This window comes from Lissotriton vulgaris, chromosome 3_2, assembly GCF_964263255.1.
Source record: "Lissotriton vulgaris chromosome 3_2, aLisVul1.2, whole genome shotgun sequence".
NCBI lineage: Eukaryota > Metazoa > Chordata > Amphibia > Caudata > Salamandridae > Lissotriton > Lissotriton vulgaris.
In genome coordinates, this window is record NC_141690.1 from 187981102 (window position 1) to 187998599 (window position 17498).

General features: G+C 49.1%; 1 protein-coding gene across 1 annotated transcript in view; it reads right to left on the reverse strand.

Moving 5' to 3' along the window:
• Positions 1-17498, reverse strand: part of CFAP99 (cilia and flagella associated protein 99) — a 413087-nt gene that overhangs the window by 61312 nt on the left and 334277 nt on the right. The gene's annotated exons all lie outside the window — the stretch shown is intronic.

A 17498-nucleotide genomic window follows, 5' to 3' on the forward strand; every position in this document is an offset into this window, starting at 1 on the left:
TGGTAAGTCAGGTGGCACGACAAAGGCCCCCCTTATACCAATGCCTGTGGTGGGGGTGCCCTTTGAACGGGTGGGGATCGACATCGTCGGTCCCATGGAACCACCAACAGCATCAGGGCACAAGTTTATACTGGTGGTAGTGGATCATGCCACCAGGTATCCTGAAGCTATTCCCCTTAGGACCACTACAGCACCTGTTGTGGCAAGAGCCCTAGTTGGAGTATTCTCCAGAGTGGGCTTCCCTAAGGAGGTCGTCTCCGACAGAGGTGCAAACTTTATGTCGAGCTACTTAACTGCTATGTGGAAGGAATGTGGTGTCAACTACAAGTTCACTACACCCTATCATCCACAATGCAATGGGCTTGTTGAGAGATTCAACAGGACCCTCAAAGGGATGATTCATGGACTACCTGAAAAGCTTCGGCGTAGATGGGACGTCCTGATCCCCTGCCTTTTATTCGCTTACAGAGAAGTCCCACAGAAGGGGGTTGGCTACAGCCCTTTTGAACTTTTGTACGGGCATCCTGTGAGAGGACCCCTATGTTTGGTGAAGGAAGGATGGGAGAGACCTCTCAAAAAGCCTGCAGCCAACATAGTGGACTATGTGCTTGGCCTCCGCTCGCGGATGGCTGAATACATGGAGAAGGCATCTGAAAACCTTAAGGCCAGCCAAGAACTCCAAAAAGCTTGGCATGACCAAAAGGCTGTCTTGACTGTTTACCAGCCCGGACAGAAGGTGTGGGTGTTGGAGCCAGTGGCCCCAGCAGCACTCAAGGACAAATGGTCCGGGCCCCACACCATCCTGGAGAAAAAGGGAGAGGTCACCTACCTGGTCGACCTGGGAACTCCCCGGAGCCCCCACAGGGTGCTTCATGTCAACAGGCTCAAGGCATATGTCGACAGGAAGGACATGAGTTTGCTCATGGCCCTAGATGAGGGACAGGAAGAGGAGAGTGACCCTCTCCCCGACCTGCTCACTCAGAATCCTGACGATGGATCGGTCGATGGTGTTGTCTTTTGTGGCAGCCTCTCCGAACATCAACAGAAAGACTGTAAACAGGTTCTTCAGTCTTTCAGACATATGTTCTCTCTAACACCCAGTCAGACCGATTGGTGCACCCATGAGGTTGACACTGGTGACAGCTTGCCCGTCAAGAGTAAAATCTACCGGCAGCCTGATCACGTTAGAGACTGCATCAAGAGTGAAGTGCAGAAAATGTTGGAGCTGGGAGTCATTGAACCCTCGGATAGCCCTTGGGCTAGTCCCGTAGTTCTAGTGCCGAAACCTCACACCCAGGGCGGTAAGAAAGAGATGAGGTTCTGCGTAGACTACAGGGGTCTCAATGCAGTCACTAAGACTGACGCCCACCCAATACCAAGGGCAGACGAGCTTATCGATAGATTGGCTTCGGCCAACTACCTAAGTACGTTTGACCTGACAGCTGGGTATTGGCAAATCAGGTTAGCTGAGGACGCCAAGCCTAAGACCGCATTTTCTACCCCTGGTGGGCATTATCAGTTCGTGGTGATGCCCTTTGGTCTGAAAAATGCACCTGCCACCTTCCAAAGATTGGTGAATCAAGTCCTTACTGGGCTGGATGACTTCTGTGCGGCGTATCTAGACGATATTGCTGTCTTTAGCTCCACCTGGGAGGATCACCTGGTCCACCTGCGGAAAGCGTTAGAGGCCCTGCAAGCAGCAGGCCTCACTATCAAGGCCACCAAGTGCCAGATAGGGCAGACACAGGTTGTATATCTGGGCCACCTTGTAGGTGGAGGCCAGGTTCAGCCACTGGAGAGCAAAATACAGTCAATCAGGGACTGGGCTCCTCCAACTACCCAGACTCAGGTTCGAGCTTTCTTGGGCCTGACTGGATACTACCGGAAGTTTGTCAGGAACTATGGTTCCATCGTGACACCATTAAACGAACTGACAAGCAAGAAAATGCCACAGAAGGTTCAGTGGACAGCGAGCTGTCAAAAAGCATTCGATGACCTAAAGCAGGCCATGTGCACGGCGCCTATCCTTAAGAGTCCGGACTACTCCAAACCATTCATTGTCCAAACAGATGCTTCTGAGTTGGGTGTGGGAGCTGTTCTTTCTCAACTGAATTTTGATGGTCAAGACCAGCCCATTGCTTTTATAAGCAGAAGGCTGACCCCTAGAGAGAAGAATTGGTCAGCTATTGAGAGGGAGGCCTTTGCTGTGGTTTGGGCCCTGAAGAAGCTGAGGCCATACTTGTTTGGCACTCACTTCAAGATTCAGACCGACCATAAGCCCCTCTTATGGCTAAATCAGATGAAGGGTGAAAACCCCAAACTGCTTAGGTGGTCCATTTCCCTACAGGGGATGGACTTTACAGTGGAACATAGACCTGGTACTGATCATGGCAATGCCGATGGGCTCTCCAGATATTTCCACTTAGAACAAGAAGACTCACCTGGTCAAGGTTAGCTTATTGTTCCGACGTTTGGGGGGGGGTCATGTAGGAGAGTAGGGTCTGCAATCCTATGATCACCCAGATTTTTTGCTTTTGTTTCACTTGTTTACGACTTTCTCTGGCTGTGGGCCTGCCAATCAGACCCACAGCCTGGCTGTTCTCTTTCTAAATTACGATATGTACCCTAGGTGCATTTACCAATTGGTACTGGGCCACCTTATCAGACCCCGTAACGCAGGGCATAGGTGTACCCAGGGCCGCCAGGGGCTGCAGCATGTATTATGCCACCCCTGGCTGGCCTCCTAAATTTGACACAACTGGCTGCATGACAGCTGGGGCAAAGTCGTGTAATCACCCTTTGCTTTAGGTATAGTAGCTCTATATCTAACCATACAATGGACACCCGAGTTCCTATCAGTCACTCCTATGGCAGGCCTTGACAATCCTGAAGGCAGAGTGCGTGGGCTCGTGTGAACTAGGTTCTGGCCCGAGCCGAGCCCGGTTGCAGCTTGCGGAATCAAGACCCAATGGCTGTTCCATGATAACGCGTACCACATCGGTAACTTCGGTGTCGCGTTATCAAGGCATGTCGAGTAAGGTGTCATACGAATCGGGATGCTGCCCCCTCACCAATTCTGGCGACGAGGTTAGCATTCCGCCCTTCTAGAGGGACACGACATGTACGTAACTGTGAACCCCGGTTAAAGTTAACTAAAGCCTCAGCTCCACAAAATGGATGCTGCCACCACAGACACGAGTCTGACCTCCTGCTGCTGGGAGTCCTTCCCGCGAGGAGAGCTTGGACAAAGGGTTTCCTGTCGAGGGCGGTGTTCGCACCGTCCCAGACAGGGTTTGTGTATTCTGGGTAGGTAGGGCTTTTGCGAGAAGGTGACTGCGGAGTGGCACCCCGGTGCTCACTACGCATCTTCCGGTTAGAACCAGTTCCAGGGGCACCAGCCCTGGCCTGGGGAAAGTCCGGCAGGGGAGAGGGGTGTAACTACCCCCCTTCCTGGTCCCACCCTTAGGGCAGGACTTAGCCATGTACCCACCCCTTTCTTTAGAATAAAGGCCGGAGCGGGGACCCTTCCAAATTAGATCATCTTTGAATCAAGAACTACTTTCTACGAAAGGACATTCGAGACTCTTCTCAAGATTTCTCCCTTGTGACTAAGGAGTAGTCACCCTGCATCAGCGGGCACCATCTAAGAACTCTGCGGTTTGCTGTAAGTCCTTCCTCAAGGAATCCGACGGCCCAGCTCGACGAGAACCGGCTTCCCTGGCACCTCTGACCTCTACCCACGTCATCAGCTCAGCTGTGATCTGTGGGTGCGACGAGACCTCGAGGGACCGGCCATCATCAGAACCTGCACGCTCTTAACCAGCACGACCATCGAAGCAATTCTCTGGTGAGTGCTCTGGGGTCCGAGAAGCCCCGACCCTGAGCCGCTCCAGCACCGAAGTGCAGTCTCCCAGCATCTCCACGATCTGCGTGGGGCCCTTCTGCTCGCTGCTCAGCACGTTGTCCGGTCACTAGCCGCTGGCTTGTGCCCTTCCTTGACGACGACCGACAAACAACTCTGCTGGTCTGGTTGCTCCAGATCGGCCCTTGCTCCCTTTTCCGAGAGGAGCACCCCGGACCCTCCTGGTCCATTCAAGACGCCATCTTAGGCCTACACGTGGCCCTGAGATCTGCCAAGGCTTGTTGCCCCAATCCTGGGCCCAGCGACGCCGACAGCATCATCCTTCGTGGGACAGCTCGCACCTCCATCCTGGTCGCCGACAACGCCTCCTGGTCCGTGAGGTTGCAGAGCCTAGCGTCGCCCACTCACCTGGTCGAGGTGACGGCCAACCGGTGCCCTCCGGGTACCCTCTGACTACTGGCTAGTAGTACGAACTTGGTCCCCTCTGCTTTCAGGTATCATCGATCTCTGAGCCAGACTTGGATCTCTATGAACTATTCATCACTGGTCGCCGGCCAGCAACTCCTCTTCTTCCGGCTCCTGGCTCGTCAGCGAAGACCCCGACGCCTGTAAGACTTGTGCAGCCGCAGCCCTCGTGGCTAGGTAATTTCGGCATTTCGGTGCCTGCTTAGCCTCCTTACTCTAGGGTCCTGAGTCCCTCGCTTCCGACTTGCCTTATCGGGTCCGCCCGAGACCACTAAACTTCCCGTGTCTTCGGACACTTGTTTTAATTGTGCACTTGAAGTATTTTCCTAAGAGATTTGGTTTGTGCTTAGTACCCTGTCCTCATAAAGAGTACAGGGCTGTTGTGATTCTTAAATAAATATACCGTTTATTTTCATAACACTTGTGTGGTGTCCTTTCACTGGGTGTTCAAGGGATACATGTGTGGTAAATAGCTGGCTTAACACGCCCTCTCGAGTCTTTAGCCTTAGACTGCTCGTATCCACGCTACTAGGATAGCTGGTCTATAGGTTGACTTACAACCAATCATCATAAGGGTCGTTTGGAACGATACATAGCGGTCGCTAGAATAGCGAACGCTGCATATCGGGCCAACTTCTCAAACCTGCGACTCACTATTAGAAACGGACATCCTTGACACGCCCCTTCCTAATACTGACTCAAAACCCTATTTTGCCAAAAGGATCTTTAGTGGTCGCAAACTGCACCATTCTCTGTTTGCGACAGCTAAAACCTGTTGTACCTATAGCCCTTAGGGAAAATGGCCTCAACAATGCAGGCTCAGCCACGTGTGCCGATTCAACACAAGCCGAACCAAGCTTGCCTTAACCATGCATATGCCTTAACCATATGCGTGGTTAAGGCAATGCTCGGTCTAGATTCCGAGCGGATGGGCGGGAGAGGAAGATAGACAGAGGAAGGATGATCAGGGTTTGGGGGAGGACACAGTGAGGTAAGTGGAGCAGTGGTCGAGTCTTGGGGGGAGGGGGGATAGTTTTTCATAGTGGGGGTAGGTTTTAGGACTCAGGAGGGGGTCTGGATAGTTTTTACGGCGGGGGCCGTTTTAGGGTTCAGGGCAAGAAGAACAGGGTTCGGGGTACTTAGCAGGTGTAGGGGACAGTTTTTGGGGCTCAGGGAGGGGGTGGGGGTCGTTTTTCAGGTAGTGAACAGTTTTTAGGGCTGAGGTGGGGGGAAGAGACAGTTTACAGGGAAGGGGGAAGTTTTAGGCCTCAGGGTGGGGGCGGCTAGGTCAGGGTACTTTAAGCATGATGGGAACAGTTTTAGAGCTCAGGGGGGCTGAGGTCGAGATCGTTTTTTGGGCATGACGTTAAATGTTAGGGCTAAGGGCAGGGGGAAAGAGACAATTTACAGGGCAAGGGACAGTTTTAGATCTAAGGCCGGGGAGGTGGCTGGGTCAGGGTACTTTAGGGGTATAGGGGACAGTTTTTAGTGCTCACTGCGGGTTAGTGGGTGGTAGTAAAAAGATGAGTTTTAAGGAGTTTACGGAAAGTCTGTAGGTTAGGTTCCCTATGAAGAGTAGGGGGAAGAGAGTTCCAGAAAAAGGAGGCATTCCAAGAGAAGGAACATCCACCCCTCCTTCCCGGCAGCTGTCAGCATCACTATTTGTGCAGAGTGTGTGCATTAAGGTCGCATGATATTCCTAGTTAAGTTAATGTGTGTGCGAGGGGCCAATGTTATCTTCAGTGCTGGGTACCTGTGAGTCGCGCGTGGATGACTGTGTGGGTGTTGTTTCCCGTTTCACTGGTTTGCTCCTACGGTTACTTCCGTAAACATTTGTCCCCAATCGCTCAAGTCACTGCATTTTTGTCCATTCATACTGGCCTAAGGCGGCATTCTAACACCAAACACCATTCATGCACGTCAGCTTTCCATTTATTCAATATAGGTGATGTGATCCGTCATTTTGCCAGAGCCAGTCCCAGCATCAGGAACTTACGTTGTATCCGTGTCCCCTTTTTTGGCATTAGGAAGCATCTATACGCACCTCCGTTGTTACGTGGAGAGTCTGTACCACCTGGCTCCAGTATGATTGTAAACGTATGCAGCTCCAGGTCATGTGTAAAAGGTAGCGGGGTCGGTGCTGCATCTTGGGCAGGCCGGCATGGCTCCCGGTGTGAACCAGCTCTAGGCTGTGGTGTTACATATGTACGATGTAAATAGTGGAATTGGATTAACTTAAACCTAGCGTTACTTGCCGCTTCCGCCACTTTAGCTAGAGCTCTTTTCCATTCCAAGCCCGTCAGTCGGGAAGGTAAGTCTTCCTTCCATTTCCCCTTAATGGCTGACATATCAGTCATCCGGTCTTCTTTCATCGCTGCGTATATGCGAGAGATCAGGCCTTTGCAGGAGCCCAGATCCAGGAGCGTCAATAGTGTATGTGACTCCTGTGGCTCTTCCAGGAATGTGGTCCATATCTCCGTGACCGTTCGCAAGACCTTTGCATACTGCAGGAAATGAGCTGCCGGTACCTGGAACCAGTTTTGTGCCTCCTCGAAAGTGAGAAAGGTCCCATTCTGGTACAGATCCCAAGTCCTTTTGCATCCTCCCTCGTACCACTTTGAGATGTCCTTTGTCGGCTGGATATTTTGGAACCCCTTAAGCCACTGAAGAGGCATATGATGCCCTGCGGAGAACCAGCTTGACGGCCTGTTCCCAGGCTTCTGTAACCTGCCGAACTATATGGGGGTCATTTTTTTGGGATCGATTTGCTGGGTTTAAATCAAGTCTTTCCTTAATAGGATTTAGAAAACTCATATTGGCAAGCCAAGAACATTTCAAACAACTGAGTCAGATACAAAACCTGGAAATAATTTTGGACAACAATTTGTTGCATGGATTGAAATGCTCAGGTCGAGCTCTAGAGATAGGACATTTTGTAGTTTTAACAGGGATGGGAGAAAAATTTGATATGTGAAGTGCTTTTTTAATAAAACAAAATGTGTTTTTAATATTTTTCTAGATTATATAACATAGCAACCTCTAAGAATATGGATGCATCATTAAATTAAAGACAAAATCCTGAGCGCATTGAGTTGCATGGCAAAATATATATACAATTGTTGTCAAAAGATGGAATGTTTAGTTATGCAGATAGATAGATATATTTATTTGCACAATTAATTAAAATCATTGCAATTCATACAAAAAAGAACATAAAAAGCATTTTCTGCTCTCAGTTTAAAAGAAAAGGAAAGAAAATTCATAGCTGACACAGCAGAGGTTCATGGATGGTATCTGCTGGTAAAATTGAGTTAATATTAATCATAAATTTTACGAATCGGGCGGCCATCTGAGCTGAGTCCCCCGTCATACATTCCTCTAAGGCTTCTTGGCATGTCCGCACGTTAAGAATTCCCCTAGATGGGGCGCAACCAAAACGTTCAAAGGGGGAGTAAAGTTTTACAGATGCACAAGACATGTGTAAAGTTTTCTTCCCCGTTGTAACAAAAGCGGCACTGAGAGGACATATCTGCCTTGTACCTCCGTCCATATTTGTACGCCACTAGGGGATTCGTCCAAAGCGTAATCTCATTAACTGGTGTTTCCCTGATGGCTTCATGGAGGATGACAGATAGTGTGGTATATTTTTAGAACATAAAGTTTTGACGCCCAGCTGCCATGTGATAGCTTTTTCATGGATAATGCATTGTGTTCCACCGAGAGTATCTTTGCCTGTTTGGTCAGAGCTTTGGCGGCAACCCCTATGGGCAGTGAGCTTGCCCATAGATCATAAGCTTCTAATGCGTCCAAGCAGAATGTTAAAAACGTATTCCAGGAAGTGCTAGGGTTATTTATCAGTAACCAGATGCAACTCTTTAGTGTGGATGGCTGAGACATTTTGGTTTTTGCACAGTAGGCAATGAATCTTGCTTTCATAATCCAATGTTGGGAGAACAAGCGGAACTTCATACGGATTTGGGCATGAGAGGTTGAATTGGGTAGGTGAAACACTCTGCGGAAACAGGCTGATTGCATTCTGTCCAACCAAGTGAACATTTTGTCTTTATTTATTTATTTTTTTTAATATATTTTTATTTTTCCTAGTACACACATTGTATATAATTGTATATATTATACATTTAACCAATTAAATTTACATTTATGATTTATACTGTCTGGTATGATGACTTTGCACAAACTTTACCCTCTTTTTGAAGCTACAACAAAACAAAGTACAACAAAAACAAAAACAAAGTACATTTTCAAAACATATTCATAGACTTCATAGAATCTATAATTCATGTTACATTTCACATAAATTACCCTATAATACCATAGTCTCCTTCCATTTCGCTATTGGCTCCCAGATTTTTAAGCCTAACCTTCTTCCCCTTTTTCCCTTTCATGCATAAATTGCCTTCTCAAGGTTATACATAGCTAATAAGTTCGTCAGCCAAGTTTGCATACACGGGGGAGTCTTATCCAACCATGCTCTTGCTATTGTCAGCCTCAACACTGCGGTAGCCATAAACATAAATTCCTTATGTGCAGAATCTCCTCCCGGGCCACTCCCCAACAAAATCAACATAGGTGACAAATGTGCTTGTAGCCTTAATGTGCTGCCAAGAAAATCCTCTAAGTCTTTAATCAAAGTTTGCAGCTGGGGGCAGAGAGCGAACATAGGAACAATATCTGCCTCCGCTGAATTACATCGAGGGCAAGTGGTACCGGTGGAACCTCCCCACTTAGCAATTCTCGCTGGGGTGTGGTACAATGAGAACAGGGTCTTATAATGCTGGGACTGCAGGGGGCCTGAGCACAAGATGGTACGACCCAAGTCCAGAGATTCCTGGAAGCTTCCAGGCTCCCCCCCAATTTTTCAACCCACTTGTTACTAACTTTGTTTATATCATCCATCTTCCCTTTTGCAAGGCTTGCATAGAAGGATCTGATCGTGCAATCCCCTCCTAATTTTATCTTCTCCAATATTTCATTACTGCCAAACCCAGCAATACCACCCTGCTTATTACTAAGAAAGCTCCTTACCTGTAAAAATTAAAAAAAATCCCTTCTTTCAATGCCATACTTAAGGGTAAGGTCTGCAAACTGAGCTATCCCCTCATCATCCATTAGATCCCCAATCTGTATTATCCCTTTTTGTGTCCATCCGGTCATTGTTAAATCAGCAAACACTGCCTCAGGGAAGGATTTATTCTTATACAACCGGACATACCTGTTATATCTTCCTAAACCAGCCTTTTTTAAAAGAGCATTCCAAATCTTGACTGCTGCCACTGCAGTCCTGAATCTTATCCTTTTATACTACCCAAACTCCACTCTATTTAAAAAACAATTTTCTGCCTCCGCCCCCAACACTACTGAGTAAACCTCAGTTATTATTATTATTATTATTATTATTAAATCGGTTTTGTACAGCGCACGGTTACCCTAGAGCATCCCAGCGCTTTGCCAACAGAGAATATCAGAAGTAGCAAAGACAGAACAGGTTAGCAGAAGAGGAAAGTTTTGAGTTGTTTTCGAAAGCGCAAAAGACAAGGTTCCACACGTAGACCTAGAGGGAGGGCATTCCAGAGGGTGGCGACGTTAACAGAGAATCTCCTTCCTCCTGATCGGGCCTTTTTTACCCTAGGGACAACAGTCAGGTGTTGGTGGTCTGAGCGTAAGGTTCTACTGGCTTTACACGGGATCACCATCTCTTGAAGGACGGGGGGCCTTTGCCTTGCAAGATTTTGTGTGCAAGGCAAAGGGATTTAAATTTCACTCTTTCCCGTATTGGCAGCCAGTGTAACGCCCTCAGTGCTGGTTTTGCAGAACGAGACATGGGGATGTTGTAAAGCATTCCTGCTGCCGCATTCTGAACTTGTTGGAGTCTGTTCAGAGTGCTCTCAGGGGCACCGAGGTAAATCGCATTACTGAAGTCTAATCTAGACATAATCAGGCCCTGGATTAGGAGCTTCCTGGATAGAAAAGGAATGAGGGGTAGTACCTTACGTACCGATCGGAGGAGACCAAAACAGACACCCGCTAATTTGGAGGCCTGGGTTCTGAGAGAGAGATCTTGTTCCAACCAAATGCCCAGGCTCTTGATCTCAGCCTTTGGTTCAGGAAGAGGACCTAGGCAACTGGGCCAGGCCAAACAGGGGAGAGAGGGTTTTTTTGGTCCCATAAGCATAATCTCCGCTTTGGACCCATTCAGTTTAAGTGCTGAGTCCCCCATCCAGGCATGGACCTTTGAGAGGCAGGCGTGAAGTATCTGGGAGTTTTCTATGGATTGGGAGAGGGCGAACACCAGTTGGGTGTCGTCGGCATAGCTCACGATCTTGATGTTGAATGGAGCCACCACTTCCTCCAAGGGAGCCATATACACGTTAAATAGTGGAGGGCTCAGGGAGGAGCCCTGAGGCACGCCACAGTGGAGGTGAGTGGATGCCGATCGTGCGCCCCCTTCCCAGACCTGGAAAGATCTTTCGCTGAGGAATGACCTAAGCCAATTCAGCGCTGTCCCCCCACTCAGTGGACATGGTCGTAACTCTTTGCTCAAGTCCTCCTCCCCCAATTAATCCCTGAATATACTGTAATGCTGCAGCCATTTGATACAGCCTAAAGTCCGGACCCCCCCAGCCCCCTCTATCTCTCGGGAGAGACATAAATCTGTAAGCCCGCAGAGTCTTCCCATGGGCCCAAATAAACCTATTCAGTACACCCTCTATTAAATTAAACCATTTAGCTTCAAAAACTAGGGGGATGGATCTAAAAAAATAAAGAAATTTGGGCAGGATCAACATTTTAATCACATTAATGCAGCCCATAAGAGAAAGATGGAGATTGTTCATCCTCTCCAAATCTCCTTTTCCCTAGAGATTCATGGAATCAAATTACTCTCGACCACCACGTCCAAGTCCGCCGATAATGAAACCCCTAGATATACTGCAGAGCTAACCACCCTGCTGTCATCACAAATAGCGTGTACATTCTTTATGATCTGAGTTTTAGATCTGTTCAAGCTATAGCCAGATATCTGCTCAAACACCTGGGCAGCGGCGGTTTTCTTTCAAGGGAGGCGGGGCTCCGCCCTCCCTATCGACTCGGCCAGCATAATAAGCAAGGGATTTAAAATGCTAACAGCAACAGCAATGTTACTTATTACCATTTTAAATCCCGAACCGGAACCGCACTGCCGATCAAAGCCCCGGGCCATCTGACATCTGACCTGCTGCCTGCCTGCTCTCGAGCGAGCGTCACTGCAGCAGCAGGCAGGCCAGGCAGGAAATTAAGGCAGCGTGTGGGGTGATTTGTGACACATGCGCTTTTGCGCATGTGTCACAATTGAAGTCTAAGACTGCCGGAGTGTAAACACCGGGCGCATTAGGTGCCAGCCCGGAAATATAAAGAATGGCCCTTTTGGGGCCCGCCCAGAAATGACGTAAAGCAGCCTCATAAATTTACAGCAGCCTCGGGCGGGTACAGTGTAAGCCCGAGGCTGCATTGAAGTCTATGGTGTGTACATGAAGGCTGGGGCATGATGACGAGTACACCCTCACCTCACCCTTTAATCAGTCGCCACTTGAGGGGGTGGGGTCATGCATAACTGACCCCAGCATTCTCTAAAAAACGATTAATTTGGGAAAGGTCATTTTTTAAAATACAATAATCATTACACTGAATGATTATTGTATATAAACTTTTAAATTTATTTTAAAAAAACGCTGTAAGCATTTTATTTATGTCACAGAGTCATGAGACTTAACTCATGACCCTGTGACGTGGTGTCACATGCTGCACAGAGTAGAGCTTTCACTTTCATCCTGAAAGTGAAAGCTTTACTGTTTCAGCTCTCTCTGAACCAGTAGCTGCTGGACAACAAAAGAAAATGAGAAGCACAGCCAGCCAGCAACTAGCATCAACCGGCTGAGACAGAAGCTGCCTGATAACTGGGGTAAGTGTGAAGTATTAATTATTGTTCTTTTAAATTATTTTTGCAATATTTCCATTATTTAAATATACTACTTTGTAATTATTTTAACATATAGCACACTCTAGTCTAGTATCATGACTCATGAGTGCATTTAAATAAACTTGCAAGGGTTAATGTGTCTCATGCAGTGCACTTCATGCTAAATGCTATGTAATATGCAGATGACATATTTTTATTTTATGAAACTAGATAAGTGGGTTACTGCTTTGAATACAGAGCTCATTTGGTTATGTACAGTCCATACATGTTAATCCTTCCCATATAGCACAGTGAGCTATAAACAGCATGCAACTCTTCAACCTTGTAACCCTCACTTACTTTTGTTACACAACCTGTACATTGATTTACACTCTTCATTTATTGTCAATATATGTGTACATGTGATCTAAAGCGCTTTGACATCCTACATGTGGATGAGTAGCACTATAAAAAGAAATAGAAACAAAATAGTGGTATTTAAATTTAAAATGTTTGCAAATACAAATTCAAAAGCAAGCGTCTTATGATGTGATAAGCTTTAAGCCTTTCTTTCTGCTCCATTGCTTCAAATCAATTACTATTTAAAGCAAGACTACTCACCCGTAGGGTCTCAAGGCGCTGTGTGTGGGGGGTTGAGGGGAGGGGATCTGCGATTGATTTGACGAGCCAAGTCTTGAGGTCCTTCCTTAATTGCGGACGTGATGGTGATTGCCTGAGGTGCAGAGGCAGGACGTTCCAGAAGTTTAGACAAGGATCTTTCTCCAGCACTGGTCTACAGATGTGTGATGGTGGCCTGCGCCAGTTGGGCGGAGTGGAGATGTCAGGGGAGAGTGTAGAAGCAGAAGTGGTGGTTGAGCTATGTATGTCTGGCGTTGTGGAGGGATTTGTAGGCATGCGTGAGGCGCTTCAGCTAAGGTAATTCTTTTGTTGAAAGATAGCAAGTGAAGGTCTCTCAGGGAATATATGACGTTATATCGCATGCCAACACAAAGAATGCCATTATAACACGGTTGTAACATCACAAGTGCTGTTACAATGCATTACCATTGCAAAGCACACTTTTACCATGCCTTTACCACGCATGCCATTACAAGGCAAAGACATGCGTGGTAAAGGCATATACTTGGTAAAAGTGGTTAAGGTAAGTAATTGTGTGTCTCTGTTTGTGTGTGTGTATATATATATATATATATATTTATATATTAATACCCCCAGGCAACCCCCAAATTACCCTTTGTACCAGTGCCAATAGCCCTACCCCCTTAAAATTCTAAAATTACCCTTACCACCCTAATACCTATACCCCCTAAACCCTAAAATTACCCTTACCACCCCAAAACCCAAACCAACACTGAACCCTAAAATTACCCTTACAACCCCAAACCCTAAAACTTTAAATTACCCTTGGCACCACAAAATCCAAATTTGTCCAAGCCCTAAAATTACCCTGTGCACCCTAAAATCCAAACCCACCCTGAATCCTAAAATGAACCTTGGCACCCCAAAACATATACCCATCCTGAACCCTAAAATTAATCTTGGCAACCCAAACCTATACCCCTACACCTCAAAACCCAAACCCACCCTAAACCCTATACTTACCTTATACTTACATGTAAAACACATATGCTTTTACCATGCTTGCCTATACAAAGAAATTCATGTAAAGGCATGTGTGGTAAAAGTATATGCATTATAATGCTTTACATTGTAATGCTATGCATTGTAATAGCATTGCGATGTAATGGTACTTGCGTTGTGTTGGCATGCCTTGTAATGGCATGCGTTGTATTGGATATTTCCCTTCTCAGGTGGCCGGTGATGTGGCTGCGGCGTGGGATGTTCAGGATGAGTTTGGCGGAGGTGTTCTTGATGTTCTGCAGTTTCTTATGGAGTTTCTGGGTGGTGCTGGATAGAGTGCTGACAAGCTCATGGGTGATTCAGAAAAGAGGGTGGTGATGAACAGAATGTCTGAATTAAGCAGACCACTCTTACCCAGTCCAAAGATCAGGGCTTGATCCCTCACCGTTATTTAGCTCACTGCACCATCCCAGCTCAGAACCTGGCTATAGGCAAATCAGTCTGTCCCTGGCCCAGTGCATCATGGGAACAGGGCAGGCTAAACTACCAAGCCAATTCTATGGCAGGACCGGAGGCTTCGGATTATGCCTTACTTTCTTCACTTTATTTCTCACAGCAGCAAGAAAAACATGTATAAAACTACTTTTACCATGAACATCAGGGAAAACAGGAAACTAAACAGTAAGTCCTTTCTCAGTATCTGTGCACCGGCAGCAACCATCATGCCTTGCAACCACTCCTTCTTCCTCTTTCTTCGCTGCTCAGCAGCAAGTTAAGTGGCTTTTTCTCTCTTCTCCTGGGTTGTTGTGGGATTCTGTGGGCGAAGCGTTGTTTGTTGTTGGCGCTGGTTTTTGCGACCCCTACAGGTCCCCCTTTGGCATCGCGGGACGCTCCTGCGCTCCTTACGCGATTGGCAGCCCCAGTAGAGTGCGGTGCGCTAGGAGCGCCGCTGGGGGGCAGCGCTTTCTCTGCGTTAGGCGCGCTTTGCTTCGCGTTTTCTGCAGCTTGGGCGCTGTCCCTGGCTACCCAGTGTTGACACCCTCCGGGGTCGAAATTAGGTTTCCCATTGATTCTGACGCCCTGAGTGGGTTGTATTTGGTTTCTTGAACACCCTCTCCGGGTCGTAACTGGCGCTGGTGCGCAGCGCTTGGGAACGCTTGCTGGGTAGCGCCCTAGGAAGCAGAGGGCTGTGCGTTCCCTGGGCTAGTCCCGTAATTTGTGCCTTTGGGCCGCCACATCCTCTGGGTTGCCCAGATCCATATTGTGCCCTTTGGGGTCTTGCTATTGGCTGTGCTGTACCTCTCTCCTGTGGAGCCCAATTTACCTCATCATGCAGGGAGAGTCAGGCCGGTACCATGAGGAGGACCCTCTCTCTTACGCCACCTGGGATGAGAATTTCTACCAGGCGGTGGACGATTCCATTTATAAGGCGGTGGATCAGGCAATGGAACCGCTGGAACAACGCCTAACGGCGCGTCTGGACGAGGCGTACGCGAAGATTGCGGCCCTCATTCCGGCGCCGACTCCGGGCTCGGATCCTTCCCCGTCGCCACTTTCCCCCCCGCCTAAGAAGGCTTGCGTTGAGGGGATTGATCCGGTCGCCTTTGACAAGGTCCGGCACGCCTTCAAGGTTCTTGAGGAACCGGTACCTGTTCCCGATCAACCGGCGATTGTCGCTCCGGTTACTCCCCGTACCATGTCCCCAGAGCCTAGGCGGGACAACGACTCTCCAGATTTGGATGAGGAAGAGGCCTGCTCTTCTAGGTCGTGGCTGCCTTCCCAGCAACCCTCTACGTCCGCGGCCCCCTCAGACATGTTGGACCCGGACGAGATCGTTCACCCGCGATCCTCCGACTGGATGCCGGGTGACAAGGTGGCGGCGTATGTGGCGAACCGTCTCCGTGAGCCGGTGGACAAGGACGCTCGCAGCCGTCTTAGGGAGGAGTGTCCCAGGCCTTCCCCAGAAGGAAAGGTGGCCATGACCCCCGATATAGATCCCAAGATGGCCACTTTTCTGGCGAAATTTGTGAAAGACCCCCGTAAGGGCATCGACCGGTCCTGGCGCACGTGCCAGGACAAGCTGCTTGATGCAGTGGGCCCCTTAACTAAAATCCTCGACATGGCGGAGGAGGCTAAGGTGTCGGGGGACCCCATTTCCCCGGAGGTGCTCTCGAATTGGGCGCAGCGGGCCATAGTGTTCATTGGTAATGCTAACTGCGCACTCTCTACTGAGAGGAGGAGGTCGCTGCTAATAAAAATCGACTCCAAACTGGGCGACCTTGCTTCTTCGGAGGCGGGCGCCGTGGCGCAGGGCGGTTTATTTGGCGATCCTTTTATTAAGGAGTTGGGCAAGTTCGTTGCGACGTTTACGTCTTTGGACCGGGCCCAGTCCAACATCAAAAAGGTGTTTGCCCCTCGGGTTTTCGAGGGGGCCGGACGAGGCAGGTGCCGCTCGTTCGGCCGGACAGAGGCCAAGGCTCCGGACGTGGACATGGACAAGACCATGGATCGAAGTTCAACAACTTTTACCCCACCAGGGGTCAGAAGTTCAAGGGACGTGGTGTCTATCGTGGACAACAACAGGGTGGACGAGGTGAGTGTTCTGCCTTCTGCGACTTTACGGGTGGGAGGCCGGCTGGCGCAGTTCTTCCCTGCTTGGCTTTCCCTTACCAAGGACGCCTGGGTACTTCAGACGGTTCAGGGGTTTCAGCTGGAATTCCATGGCCGTCCCACGCAGCCCCAGCGTCCGCGCCCCATTACCTTTTCGCAGCGCGATGCGGCTTTGGTGCGAGACGAGGTTTCCGCCCTCCTTCACAAAGGGGCGATTTGCCGCGCATGCGAACACCCGGACGGCTTCCTCAGCAATCTCTTCTTAGTAGACAAGGTGGATGGAGGCCGCCGTCCGGTTATCAATCTCAAAGAGTTCAACGAGTGGCTGGTTTACGGCCATTTCAAGATGGAGGGAATCCACCTCCTGCGGGATGTGCTGCGGCAGGCCGATTGGATGGTCCGTCTCGATTTGAAGGACGCCTACCTGGCGGTCCCGATTTTCCCTCCTCACCGCCGTTTCCTCCAATTCAAGTGGGACGGTCAGGTGTACGAGTTCACCACGCTGCCCTTCGGGCTCTCTTCCGCGCCGTGGTGTTTCACGAAGGTACTCCACCCCGCGGTAGAGGCCTTGCGGGCTCGCGGTGTCAGGATGATAGTGTATCTAGACGATATGCTTTTCATGGACCAGTGCCCAAAGCGCTTGAGGGCCCAATTGCAGTTTGCAGTGGACCTGTTGCAGGGTCTAGGGTTTGTGGTCAACGAGAAGAAATCTCTCCTGGTCCCGGCTCAGTGCGCAACCTTCCTTGGTTTCAGCATAGACTCAGTTTCGGCTACCTTGAGTCTCCCCGCACGGAAAATGTGCAAGATTCGCCACGAGTTGCGCCAGACTCTGGCGAAATCGATGGTCTCGTTGCGGCATCTGGCACGGATTGTGGGCCTGTTGTCGTCTTCGATTCAGGCCATCTTCCCGGGGCCGCTCCATTACCGAGCGATGCAACGGCTAAAGGCGCATCACCTCAGGCAAGGCCTCACGTACTCGCAGCTGATCCCGCTGTCTGCGGAGGT